The sequence below is a fragment of the Scyliorhinus torazame genome, chromosome 13 (assembly GCF_047496885.1).
Source record: "Scyliorhinus torazame isolate Kashiwa2021f chromosome 13, sScyTor2.1, whole genome shotgun sequence".
NCBI classification, from domain to species: domain Eukaryota; kingdom Metazoa; phylum Chordata; class Chondrichthyes; order Carcharhiniformes; family Scyliorhinidae; genus Scyliorhinus; species Scyliorhinus torazame.
The window spans coordinates 71,647,764-71,660,194 of record NC_092719.1 but is presented as its reverse complement, the minus strand read 5'-3'; the positions used below and the strand labels follow the sequence as shown (position 1 = coordinate 71,660,194).

The 12,431-nt window shown below is 45.6% G+C and overlaps 1 protein-coding gene across 4 annotated transcripts in view; it reads right to left on the bottom strand.

Annotated features, from left to right (window-relative positions):
* Window positions 1–12,431, bottom strand: part of aebp2 (AE binding protein 2) — a 169,451-nt gene that overhangs the window by 98,957 nt on the left and 58,063 nt on the right. The window lies entirely within an intron of this gene.

Genomic DNA, 12,431 nt, shown 5'->3' with positions numbered 1-12,431 from the left:
ACTTTGAACAGATCTAGTAACTCTAGACTGAGCATCCATGACTAATCTGTAAAAAAGCTATCCAAATTTTGGCACAACCCCTCAGATGTTAGAAAGGAGAACTTTTCGGGGTCGACAGGACTGGGTTCACAGTTATAGTTCCCAGTGCCAGGTGGTCCGTCCAATTTCATTTCTTTGTGTTTTCTTTGTCACACTTGAATATAACCGAGTGTCTTACTAGGCCATTTCAGAGGGTATTTAAGAGTCAACCATATTGCTGTGAATCTGGAACCACATATAGGCCAGACCAGGTACGACGGAAGATTTCCTTCCCTAAAGGACATTAGTGAACTAGTTGGGTTTCTACGATAATTGACAATGGTTTCATGGTCATCATTAGACTTTTCATTCCAGATATTTTATTGAGTGGTGGAATTTGAACCTTGGCCCCAGAGGATTACCCAGGGTCTCTGGATTACTCGTCCAACGATAATACCACAGTACTACCGTTTCCGCCATAATGGTGTGTTTCCTTTTTTACCTGCTATAAATATGGCAATCAATAAATTTGCCCTTCTTTCTTTAGATTTCGATATTATATTGCTCAGAGTCGCCAGGTATCAAATGATACCACCACAAGGTTCAACCGGATATCGATCAAAGAGCCAAACACCAGTTAGTTAGTTCAAGATCAATGGTACTTTATTTATACACAAGATTAATCATGCACCATAAACACTACTAGTTAAACTACACCTATCAACTATGACAACCTGTACTTAACTTCAGGCACCCGGCTTAGGTCAGAGGAACAGTGGCCTTTGTACGAATCTGGATCTACTGGGTCTGGAGAAGTAACTGCTGCTCAGCTGGGCTCATCCGTCTGATAGCGAGCGTTGAACTTGAACTTGCTTCTGGTTGTGCTGCAATTAGAGGCGGACGTTGCCAGAGCGCCAGGTCCAAAAGAGGTTGAACACATGGCGGTGTCTCTCTTTATCCTTGGGGAGTTTCGTGCTCTTTTGGGTGGTCCTTCGGTTTGGACCTCATTAATTGGGTAGTTCCCAATCACTGTATTCGATCTGAGCCAATAAAGGGGCGGGTGCCTTGATGGCTGGGCGTGTCCTACGCAGTCATTAATCTGGTTGTTGATGCTTCCTGAGTAAAGGATGTGGCGCCGAAATGTCTGGGATTGTATCGGTTACTCAAGTATCAGACCTTTGTCTTACGGAGATGGGCCATCAAAATGCTAATCGGTTGGGGGTTTCGATGCTGTCTGGATTCTTTGCTCACAAATGTATATTCAGGCTCTGAGCCTGCCTGAATCTTACATTGCCCACATTTCCCTTTAGGCTTTGTGAATGTCCATGTTTCTTGTTGTAAGTGGCCATCCCAGATGGCTACAGTCCTCCTCTTGATCCTCAACGCGAAGCGTGAAGGATCACACTACTGAATCTTCTCCTGTTCTCTGGTATGCTGGGTACCCTCAATCAAGGACAGGTTTTATCCTACTCTGTCCTATGGGTCGGAACATTTACCTACGTTTTCCCTAATACAACACACATCTATAAAAAATATAAGGGGGCACTTTAACATTCAATCATACATTTCAATTTCTTTACACAAAAAGGGGAACCTCTAACTGTCCTTAACTAAACTCATGCTGCTCTCTAATTGCCAAAGGAACTTATATTACAGTACAAAATAAATAGTATCACATTCCTACTTAATACATGTCAATTTACAGAGCAAGTAATTTTTTTATTTTTTTTTTTAAACTGCGGAATTTATTAGGGAGAAAAGGGTTAAAAAAAAGTGTGGGGTCTGTTGGAGTCCGAGAAAAGGCGCTCGGAGTGTGCATACTGGAGAGCGGGAGGCTCTCCTTCGCCATTTCCGAAGTCGGATCGTCTGGATGACACTGCAAAGTGTAGCTATAATCAACAGGGCTTCTACCGTGTACAAAAGGGAATACCACTATGATATTATCACACCATGTGGGGATCAGTGGCTGTGTCTATGTGTGGTCCAGTGTCCGGGCTTGGGGTATCGTGTTGGATGGTCATGTTTAGGGCCAGTGTGGTGAGGGGTGTAGGGACGGTAACACGCGCAACTGTATTGATCCAACGGCGATGATGCAGATCATTAGGTCCTTCTTCATCTTGTCTGTGTCTTCCTCTGTCTCCTGGTATATTCGTATTTTCCTGGGGGTACAAGATAATGTTATTATCTTGTTGTTTAATATCTCGTTTGTCTGTCTGTTTCTCCTTAGCGTCAATTTCCCATTTAGAATCGTCACCATATGTGACTCCCTCATTTAAAAAAAAATGTTTTAAACCAACCATTTGGGAGACAAGACATCTGAAAAGTAATTCTGTCGCAGTGCGAGCATTCTCGCAGCCTGTATTTGATGGGCTGAGTGGGCAGACAATTTCTCCGTCCAGTGCAAATTTGTTTCAACCAAGTGTTTTAACATGTAAATAGCAGGCGGGGGTTAGCAACTGAAGGGTCGCCGGAAAGGAAACAAAAGTTGTGGCAAAGTGCATTCTTTAAACCACATTTTTAAAAGAACAGCAAAAGAGGTTTGAAAAGAACTTTCCGAATGGGGTGCGTATGAGCCGCGGCAGGGCGGTGATCAGTGCCATTGCTCCACTACCCGAGCTTGACTGACCAAATACATAGGGTGTCCTCAGGCAGGGCGGGGATCAGTGCCGTTACTCCACTGCCTGAGTGACCTTACAAGAACGGTAAGAATTTGAATATTTGTGGACTTTCAACAAACTTGTGCCTTTAACTACCATGTGGCGTCAAAGGAGTAGTCATTTGCATGAGATCGACAAACAAAGTCGTACAAGAGAGAAACATTCAACATTAAGAAAACAAACTAAAGAAGAAAGCGGGCAGGTTCCATCAGAGAATAGGACACCGTAAATCTCATTGGTTCCTTTCTCATCATCTGGACACCTCAGGGCTCCATTCCGAAAAGGGTCGTAAAGGGGTTAGCATGGTGGGAGTCAAACTCTGAGTCATCACCATCTCCCGGTTGCCAAACTAGTGACTGGAGTTTCTGTGCCAATGCCGCGTGGGCCGATGCGAGATCCATCTCGTTGTTTCTTATCAGTCGATAAGAATTGTTGCGGTGCCATTGTTTCTTATCCTGTAGGGCGGTAGGGGCAAGGGGGGTGTCACTATCGTCGGGCGGTGGGTCAGGTTCTGGTGACAGCAAATAAATTGTCTGAGGGGCCGAACATATCATGGTCGGTGTCACTGGGGCTGTAGTGACTGGGGCCTGGTCTGTATTTCCATTGGTCGGGAATATCAGGGGCGTTCGTTGTGGTTTTGCTGTCGCTAGCAGCCGAATCAAGTGAGGCTGAAGTTCGTCTCTGTGGGCGGAGTCAAAGTAGTGTCTGTGGACTGTGCTGTCCTGGCTGGGGAGGGCTGGATTGGGTTGCCAGTGGACAGGTCTTCGTTGTCTGCCATTGCCAGTGAAATGTGGTGTGAGTGGCTGCACTATGTTCCATAAACCTTAAGCTGGTTTATATGGAACCATCTTGATTTTCCATTTGGATATGTAATCTTGTAAACTGAGGGGCTTACTTTACCAGAAATGGAGTAGGGTCCTGCAAATTTTTTTTTTGGGGGGGGGGGGGGGGGGGGGAAGAGAGAGGAATGAACTCGGATGGTACAGGGAGATCATGACTTGCTGTCCGACTGCATACTCTATCGGGTGTACTGTTTTATCAAAGCAGGCCTTACTCTACTTTTTCCTAGCGCCTAGTCGAACAGCTGCAGCGAGCTGTGCTGCTTTAATATTCTCCATTATGTTTTGGACCGCTTTTTCGTGGGTAAGGGCGGTGACTGTGGGGCTGGCCAAATCAAGTCCAAATAAATACTCGGTACCCTTCATGGGTCGTCCGGTCATGAGGGGGTATGAGAGGGGGGGGGGGGGGGGTATCCCGTTGAACTCAACACCATGTTTCTAATAAACATCAGTGCGAATGGGAGCACTGAGTCCCATGTCATATTGTGCTGCTGTACCATCTTCCTAGGTGTTGCCTTTAGGGTTCGGTTCATGCCGCTGGACTGTGGGTGAAAGGCAATGTGAAACTCCTGTTTTATTTCGAAAATCGTCAGGATGTTTTTCATTACTCTGCCTGTGAAGTGCGAACCTTGGTCCGACTCAATACTACGGGGGAGTCCCCATCTAGTAAAAATGTGCTCGGTTAGAATTTATGCCGTTGCTTTGGCAGTGTTTGTTCTGGAAGGGAATGCTTCCACCCATTTTGTGAAGGTGTCGATGGCGACCAACACACATTTAAATGCATTTCGGGAGGGGGGGGGGGGGGGGGGGGGGAACACATCAATATAGTCTAACTGCAAGTTCGTCCATGGGCCATTAACAGGGCGGGTGTGTCTAGCTGACCTTTCTTTGCATATCTGTCTGGGATATTCTGGGCGCAAATCAAACAATTCTCAATGTAGTGGGTTACATCAGTTTTTAAATCGGGCCACCAATAGAGAGGTTTGAGGTGGGCAAGGGTGGATTCTATCCCTTGGTGTCCGTGTCTGTTATGGAATTGACAAATAATCGGATTCCTGACCTGGGTGGGGACCGCATTAATACCATCCTTTAACATGATTCCCTCGTGTATTGTTAAAGTCTTTAAACCTATCACAGGAAGCTGGGAAGTCTCCTTTTAAAATTTCCTTTAGCGTGTCATCTTCCTTTTGTGCCCATGCCAAATCTTGAATATGGGTCTGAGAGACCTGGGCCACGTGTACTGGGGCACTCTCGGGGGGGGGGGGGGGGGGGGGGTTGCCAAAAGTAGCCATGTCATGAGCCTGCTTTCGCTAGGGCGTCTGCTTTCACATTACCAGGTGGGGAGAAACGGTGGTGGCTTCTAACTTTTACGATTCCGTATTTGCGATCTTCCGCTTCCTTGATAATGTGTTTTAGTAATGGTGCTGAGGGAAGGGAATTTCCGTCGGCGGATATAAATCCTCTAGATTCCCACAGGGGCAGGAATTCTGTCAAGCTGTTGCAGGCATACAAACTGTCTGAATATATGTCAGCTGGGCTCGGGAACGAATCTGGGTGCTGCACAATGTAAGCAATGGCTGCTAACTCGGCTCCCTGCGAACCTAAATGTCCAGGCAACTTTAATGAGATTTCCTCTAAAGCGCAACCCTGCGCATCCTCTACATAAATGCTGCACCCTGTGATCCTTTTTCCATTTAGAACTGTGGAGGAGCCATCTACATAACTTTTTATCTGTGGACTGGGTCGTCTGTGGTCGGATGCCTGTCTTTTTCGGCGCCGATTTAGGAACAAATGTTGTGCTTGGCTGCAATGATCTCGCACTCATGTGGGGTTCCTGCATATTGTAAATTGTCGGCCAGAAACGTGTGCGTCTTTGTCCTTTTTACCGTAATGTTGCGTCCTTGTAGTAGGGTCCAGCGCGCTGCGCGAATTTGGCTTACTGTGCTGTCTTTTAGCCTATCGTCTAATATAGTAGCTGTGTCGGGGTGTGCTCGGTCAAAATGGTTACGGGGTTGAGTCCTGTTATGTATGAGAAGTATTGGACAGCCCAAAAAACTGCGAACAAGTGCCTTTCGCAGGCTGAAAATCCCTGCTCCACGGGATATAAAACTCGTGAGGCATAGGCTACGGGTCCTAAACGATCGTGCCTTTCCTGTAGAAGTACAGCCGAAAGGGTTCGATCGGTGGTCGCTACCTCTATTGCGTATGGGGAGTGTGGGTCTGGAGCCTGTAAAGTGGGGGTTGTGCTTAGGGCGCGTTTCAATGCATCTACGGCTACTTAGGTGAGCGAGACAAGGTTGGTGTGCCCGTTTGACATCAGCCATCTCCTTGTCCTTCGCCGCTAGCTGCTCTCTGAGTTGCTCATTTACTCCCTCACACTCGCTAACATTTCCCTCTCTACTCCTCTCCTTCTCCTCAAGCTGTCTGCAGAGCATACTCATGACCTCCTCAGTGCATCGCAATTATGCCAAGCAGGACACAATTGCCATCGACATACGAACTCTACTTAAATTCTTATGGATCTTGGTCAGGTTATCCCACCAAGTTTGTCCTATACTACCAGGACCCGTTTCCTCATTCGCACAAAATTCAGACCATAGGGGCCATCCTTTCCCCTTTAGGTACTTCCTAATTTCCTCTTCCCATATGGGACACTGTTCTGCTCTGTTGGTCGCTGCGACCTCGGGTTCTTGTGGATGCATAAGGCGTTCCATTGCCATCGCTACGATTATCTCGGTTTCTCTACCGGGAATTTGGGACAGAGGGGAATAAAGCGGTGGTGCAAACAGCAGGTATGGCTCAAGCTATTTTCCGGTTTACACAACTCCCAAATGTTTCACGCAACAAAATCTATCGCGGTTACCTTATATCCCTTGCCTTTTTTACCTGCTATAAATATAGCAATCAATAAGGTTGCCCTTCTTTCTTTAGATCTCGATATTATATTGCTCAGAGTCGCCAGGTATCAAATGCTACCACCACAAGGTTCAACCGGATATCGATCAAAGAGCCAAACACCAGTTAGTTAGTTCAAGATCAATGGTACTTTATTTATACACAAGATTAATCATGCACCATAAACACTACTAGTTAAACTATACCTATCAACTATGACAACCTGTACTTAACTTCAGGCACCCGGCTTAGGTCAGAGGAACAGTGGCCTTTGTACGAATCTGGATCTACTGGGTCTGGAGAAGTAACTGCTGCTCAGCTGGGCTCATCCATCTGGTAACGAGCGTTGAACTTGAACTTGCTTCTGGTGGTGCTGCAATTGGAGGTGGACGTTGCCAGAGCGCCAGGTCCAAAAGAGGTCGAACACATGGCGGTGTCTCTCTTTATCCTTGGGGAGTTGTGCGCTCTTTTGGGCGGTCCTTCAGTTTGGACCTCATTAATTGGGTAGTTCCCAATCACTGTATTCGATCTGACAATAAAGGGGCGGATGCCTTGATGGCTGGGCGTGTCCTACATGGTCATTGACCCTGTTGTTGATGCTGCCTGAGTAAAGGGTGTGGCGCCGAAATGTCTGGGATTGTATCGGTTACTCAAGTATCAGTCCTTTGTCTTAAGGAGATGGGCCATCAAAATGCTCATCGGTTGGGGGTTTCGATGCTGTCTGGATTCTTTGCTCACAAATATACATTCAGGCTCTGAGCCTGCCCGAATCTTACATTGTCCACATTTCCCTTTGGGCTTTGCGAACGTCCATGTTTCTTGTCCTAAGTGGCCATCCCAGATGGCTACAGATGCCAACCATGTTTGTGCAAAGGAAACTGGGTGGTAGTCAACAATGACAGTCTGATCACCTGGTCGGGTGTGAATCACCAAGTTTTTCTGTTCTTTCTATGAAGATAAGTGCCTCTCTAGTACCTAGCAGAGGTTCGGAATTTGCCATATAGGAAACATTCCATGCGAACCACTGTCTTACCACTCCATGGAGAGGGCACAGCAATGGCTTCCTCAATCTGAACAGATATAGTAACACTGATTATAGTCATATCTAAGCTTAAACCATGTTTTTCATGTGTTTGTAATGTCAGAAAGCACTCAATCAATGACATGCATTGGAACTGAATGGCCAGTTGGATCACAATCTGACCTTTCATCCTCCGGGCCAGAATTTAAATTTAACCCAGACAACAACAATGTAATATGATGTTAGGACTCAACCCAGAGCACAAAACTGCCCATGGCTTTGCAGAAGTCCAAACAAAATAAGTATCAAAGAGGGAGCTAACATGTATAATTAGGGAGCTTAATTGGACACGGGGCAGTGAGGGGTTCATTTACTGGGTTGGGGATTAAGTACTTGTTGAGCATAATAAAATTAACTTCACTCTGCATTGGCTTTTATTTTACCCAAACTGGAAGCGATTTTGGCCCTGGACATTGACCGACAGCAATGAGAAATTGATCCATTTCTCAGTAGCTGACCCAAGGAAATGCTGAAAAAAAATCATGGATAATTGTATATCAATCTGGAAACAAAAGACTTCAATTGATTATCTAAATGCAATCAAATTTGAAACACAACCAGATCCTGTCAATTCAATACTTAACAGTTGACAATGTATCCAATTCTTGAGCTTGGACTTAAATCACACGTTTCACATTTTCAATTTCAACAAGCAATTTCTTTTGCTTGCTTTCTTCTTCATCCTCCCATAATATATTGTATTACTTTCTTTAATCTCACAATGTCCAAAAGAGACTTCCGAATTGTGAACAATGAGTAAATCATTCAACCGGTTTGTAAACCGGGTTTCAGTATTGCGATTAGGCTTTGCTTGTGTGTGTTTGTTAAGTATTTTAGCATGGAGTAAAAGAACAGTCACACAAGTCAAAACATTTATTGAGTTCAAGTTACTTGAAATTGCTTTAATACAAGTCACTAGTGATAGATCTGTTCACCAATACTTCATCTTACACTCTATAACTCAAAGCGCTCTCTCCAGATACACATCGAATAACCAAAACCAGGAGATAAATTTAATACTTTCAAATTAAAGTGAAATTTACAACTAGCATACTTGATTGAAATTCATAAAATAAATAAATCTGACTCAATCTTCAATAGAAAACTTCCCATTGATTGAAGCATCAACCCAAACAACACCAATATTCAACAGTAACATGGTGTGTTTCTATTGCATACATTTGTCTTGGATTCTTAATGGAAACCTGCCACATACCAGGATGATACATTTAAATGTCAAATCACAAATTTATCACATCTATATTTATATCTGAAATGTTCAAAACCTGCATGGGGTGGCAGCAATACTGCAATTCTGGGAGGAGAGAGAGAAATTGAAGACAATCAATTCCTCTGTAGATCTCCTAATTACTTCACAATTTCTAGAGACCTCAGAATAGGGAAAGGTTACACACTGGTGCAGTGGAATCAAAATAAGTGTCAAATCCAGGAGCAGAATCAGTATAATAAACAGAATCCAACTATTCAACATATCAAACACAATCTCACTGTGTTTTCAGAGAGGAGTGTGGCAAAACATAACTCCAAACCCCAGTATCAATATTTGTTTCCATATAATTTACCAACCTTGTCAATCTTTACCATTTTCTAGGACAAGTTTGCTCATTCTCATTGCTTTCCATGTGGAAGCAGATTTGAATTAAAGGTTATTTTCACATATTTATATCATTCCCATTATGATTCAGAAAACTTTTTCACAAGTTGATATTCTAATAGAACCTTAAGGCTGAGCTTTTTCACCTCTGTCCTCACAAGTGAATGGAAAGTGGGCTAATCAACACAAACAAAACAACATAAGCTGTGAAGTAGATATTCCATTTGGTGAAAAGGAGAAAAAAGTTATTTAGTTTGCACTCAAACTCTTGCATGTTGCCAAATGCATAATCTGACATGAGCCTATTCAATTTAGCATTACAAAAACTTGTGTCTAAATTTTAATTTACAAATAAACTGACTTTTAAAATATTCCTTGCCATGGTCAAGAGTGGTAACTTGAATTAATACAAGTGAAAATGGGTTTAGTTACAAAAATAAGCATTTTTGAATCAGTGTCAATCCACCACCTGTCAGTAACCTGAATGATAGCCAGTTATTAGTTATTTCAGTAGTCAGTCTAGTTTTTAAAAAATGGTATTGAAGATTTTTATGCATTCCTAAAGGTGCCCATACAATTTCTCAAAAGGTCCATAATCAAGTCCAATTAGGGGAGAGTCTCAATGGTGATTAATTCATCCTGGCCAGGTATTTGGACAGGATTTACTGCTACGGTGGTATTTTAAAACAAGTGCTGAATGTAATTGGCATTTCTGCAATGTTTTGTGCTGGTTTCAGCAAATTTCACTCAAAACAGTGCAGAGTGGAAATTTCAGGTCAAAAAGGTCTATACAGTGGGGTGGAAGCAATTTTACATGAGAACATAACCATATTGTGGATCTTTTGCCTATTTTCAAGCTCAAAAGAAGTCTAAGGGGTCACTCAAATATCCACATCTGCAGGAGACAAATCAGCAGCTAGCTGAAATAATTGTCAAATGCAAATCTGATTGTCCAAATGTAAACCAAGAGCCAGGCATTGCAGATATCAACTATGCCCGATCGGCAAAGCTCAGAGGTTTATTACATTGCACAATATATGCATCACAACTTTGTTTTAGGCTGTTCCAAGTTCCAACCTATTCATGAGAACCATCATTAGAGATTTGCTCATGTGTAAACCTGCTACATTTTCACAAATTTCAAGTCAAAACAAACTATTTTAAAACTATGTTGCTTGGTGGGCAGCTTAATACTTCTTGTGATTTCAGTAACTGAACCATCATGGAACATTGGGCTGTTATTCTTCTCCTGTGTGGGCAGGCACGAGAGGAGATGAGACAGAAACTGGGCAAGCAGCTAGACAGAAACCAGCCAAGAGACAGAAAAACAAGACAAATTATTTCAATAAATAGATTTGGGGGCAAGGGGAAAAAATGGGCACATTGCAAAGGTTAGTTTGAAGTTCCAGCACCAAAGCAAAAGCAAAGGATAACTAAGATTAGATTAATTATGCAAAGCAAAAATGTCAAATTCCAACATAATTCCTGTCAACGAAGTATAAACTGCTGCTATACACTGACAGGCAACATAGATAGCAAAAAACCAGAACTGCTACACCATTTTACTGTAAAGTGGCGCGTCAACCAATTCTTCCATAATGATTTATTAAAACATATTCAACAATTTAGTATTTAAACTATTTTCAACAAAACCGTACTCTTAAAGTAAAAACCAGTGTGGTTTATCCAGTTTTAACCAAAATCAAAAAAGAGCAGTTTTTTGTTTCAATGCTGTGCAAAAACTCTCAAAGGCCTGACAACATGCATTGGACTTTACACCTGGCAATTCAGTGCGATTAAAGGCAACTCAGATTCTTCTATTTAAAAAGATCATATATCTGTGCAGTTAGAAGCAGAGAATAAGAAAAAGTCAACGGCACCAAGTTCTGGTTTTTCAGTTCCCCGACTGGGAGAACGGCGATGAAAGCAACCAAAGGTGCACACATGCTCCCAGGGGCTATGGGTAGACCAACATGGAAACTGATGCAACAAGACAGCCAGAACCCAAGAGGAGGAACATTTGGAGTGGGTGGTATGCAGGAAGTAAGCGAGGAACCAAGTTACAAATACAATGCATGCAACAACAAAAAAAGTTAATCCTCCAATCTGATTAATGATTGGAATTTTCCCAAATAAATTACATCACACCACCTGGCAGCCAGAGAATGCTGTACAACAGGTCCACAGACACGTGTTGCTTTCTTACCTCGCAAAGAAAAATGCAATTGCAGAAAGGGAGAGGGGGAAGGGGAGAGAGAGGGAGGGAGGGGGAGAGAGAGAGGGAGGGAGGGGGAGAGAGAGAGGGAGGGAGGGGGAGAGAGAGAGGGAGGGAGGGGGAGAGAGAGAGGGAGGGAGGGGGAGAGAGAGAGGGAGGGAGGGGGAGAGAGAGAGGGAGGGAGGGGAGAGAGAGAGAGAGAGGGAGGGAGGGGAGAGAGAGAGAGAGAGGGAGGGAGGGGGAGGGAGGGGAGAGAGAGAGAGAGAGGGAGGGAGGGGGAGAGAGAGAGGGAGGGAGGGGGAGAGAGAGAGGGAGGGAGGGGGAGAGAGAGAGGGAGGGAGGGGGAGAGAGAGAGGGAGGGAGGGGGAGAGAGGGAGGGAGGGAGGGGGAGAGAGGGAGGGAGGGAGGGGGGAGAGAGGGAGGGAGGGAGGGGGGAGAGAGGGAGGGAGGGAGGGGGGAGAGAGGGAGGGAGGGAGGGGGAGAGAGGGAGGGAGGGAGGGGGAGAGAGGGAGGGAGGGAGGGGGAGAGAGGGAGGGAGGGAGGGGGAGAGAGGGAGGGAGGGAGGGGGAGAGAGGGAGGGAGGGAGGGGGAGAGAGGGAGGGAGGGAGGGGGAGAGAGGGAGGGAGGGAGGGGGAGAGAGGGAGGGAGGGAGGGAGGGGGAGAGAGGGAGGGAGGGAGGGAGAGAGAGGGAGGGAGGGGGAGAGAGGGAGGGAGGGAGGGGGAGAGAGGGAGGGAGGGAGGGGGCGAGAGGGAGGGAGGGGGCGAGAGGGAGGGAGGGGGCGAGAGGGAGGGAGGGGGCGAGAGGGAGGGAGGGGGCGAGAGGGAGGGAGGGGGCGAGAGGGAGGGAGGGGGCGAGAGGGAGGGAGGGGGCGAGAGGGAGGGAGGGGGCGAGAGGGAGGGAGGGGGCGAGAGGGAGGGAGGGGGCGAGAGGGAGGGAGGGGGCGAGAGGGAGGGAGGGGGCGAGAGGGAGGGAGGGGGCGAGAGGGAGGGAGGGGGCGAGAGGGAGGGAGGGGGAGAGAGGGAGAGGGAGGGGGAGAGAGGGAGAGGGAGGGGGAGAGAGGGAGAGAGAGGGAGAGAGAGGGGGAGAGAACACACAGAAAAAGTCCATGCC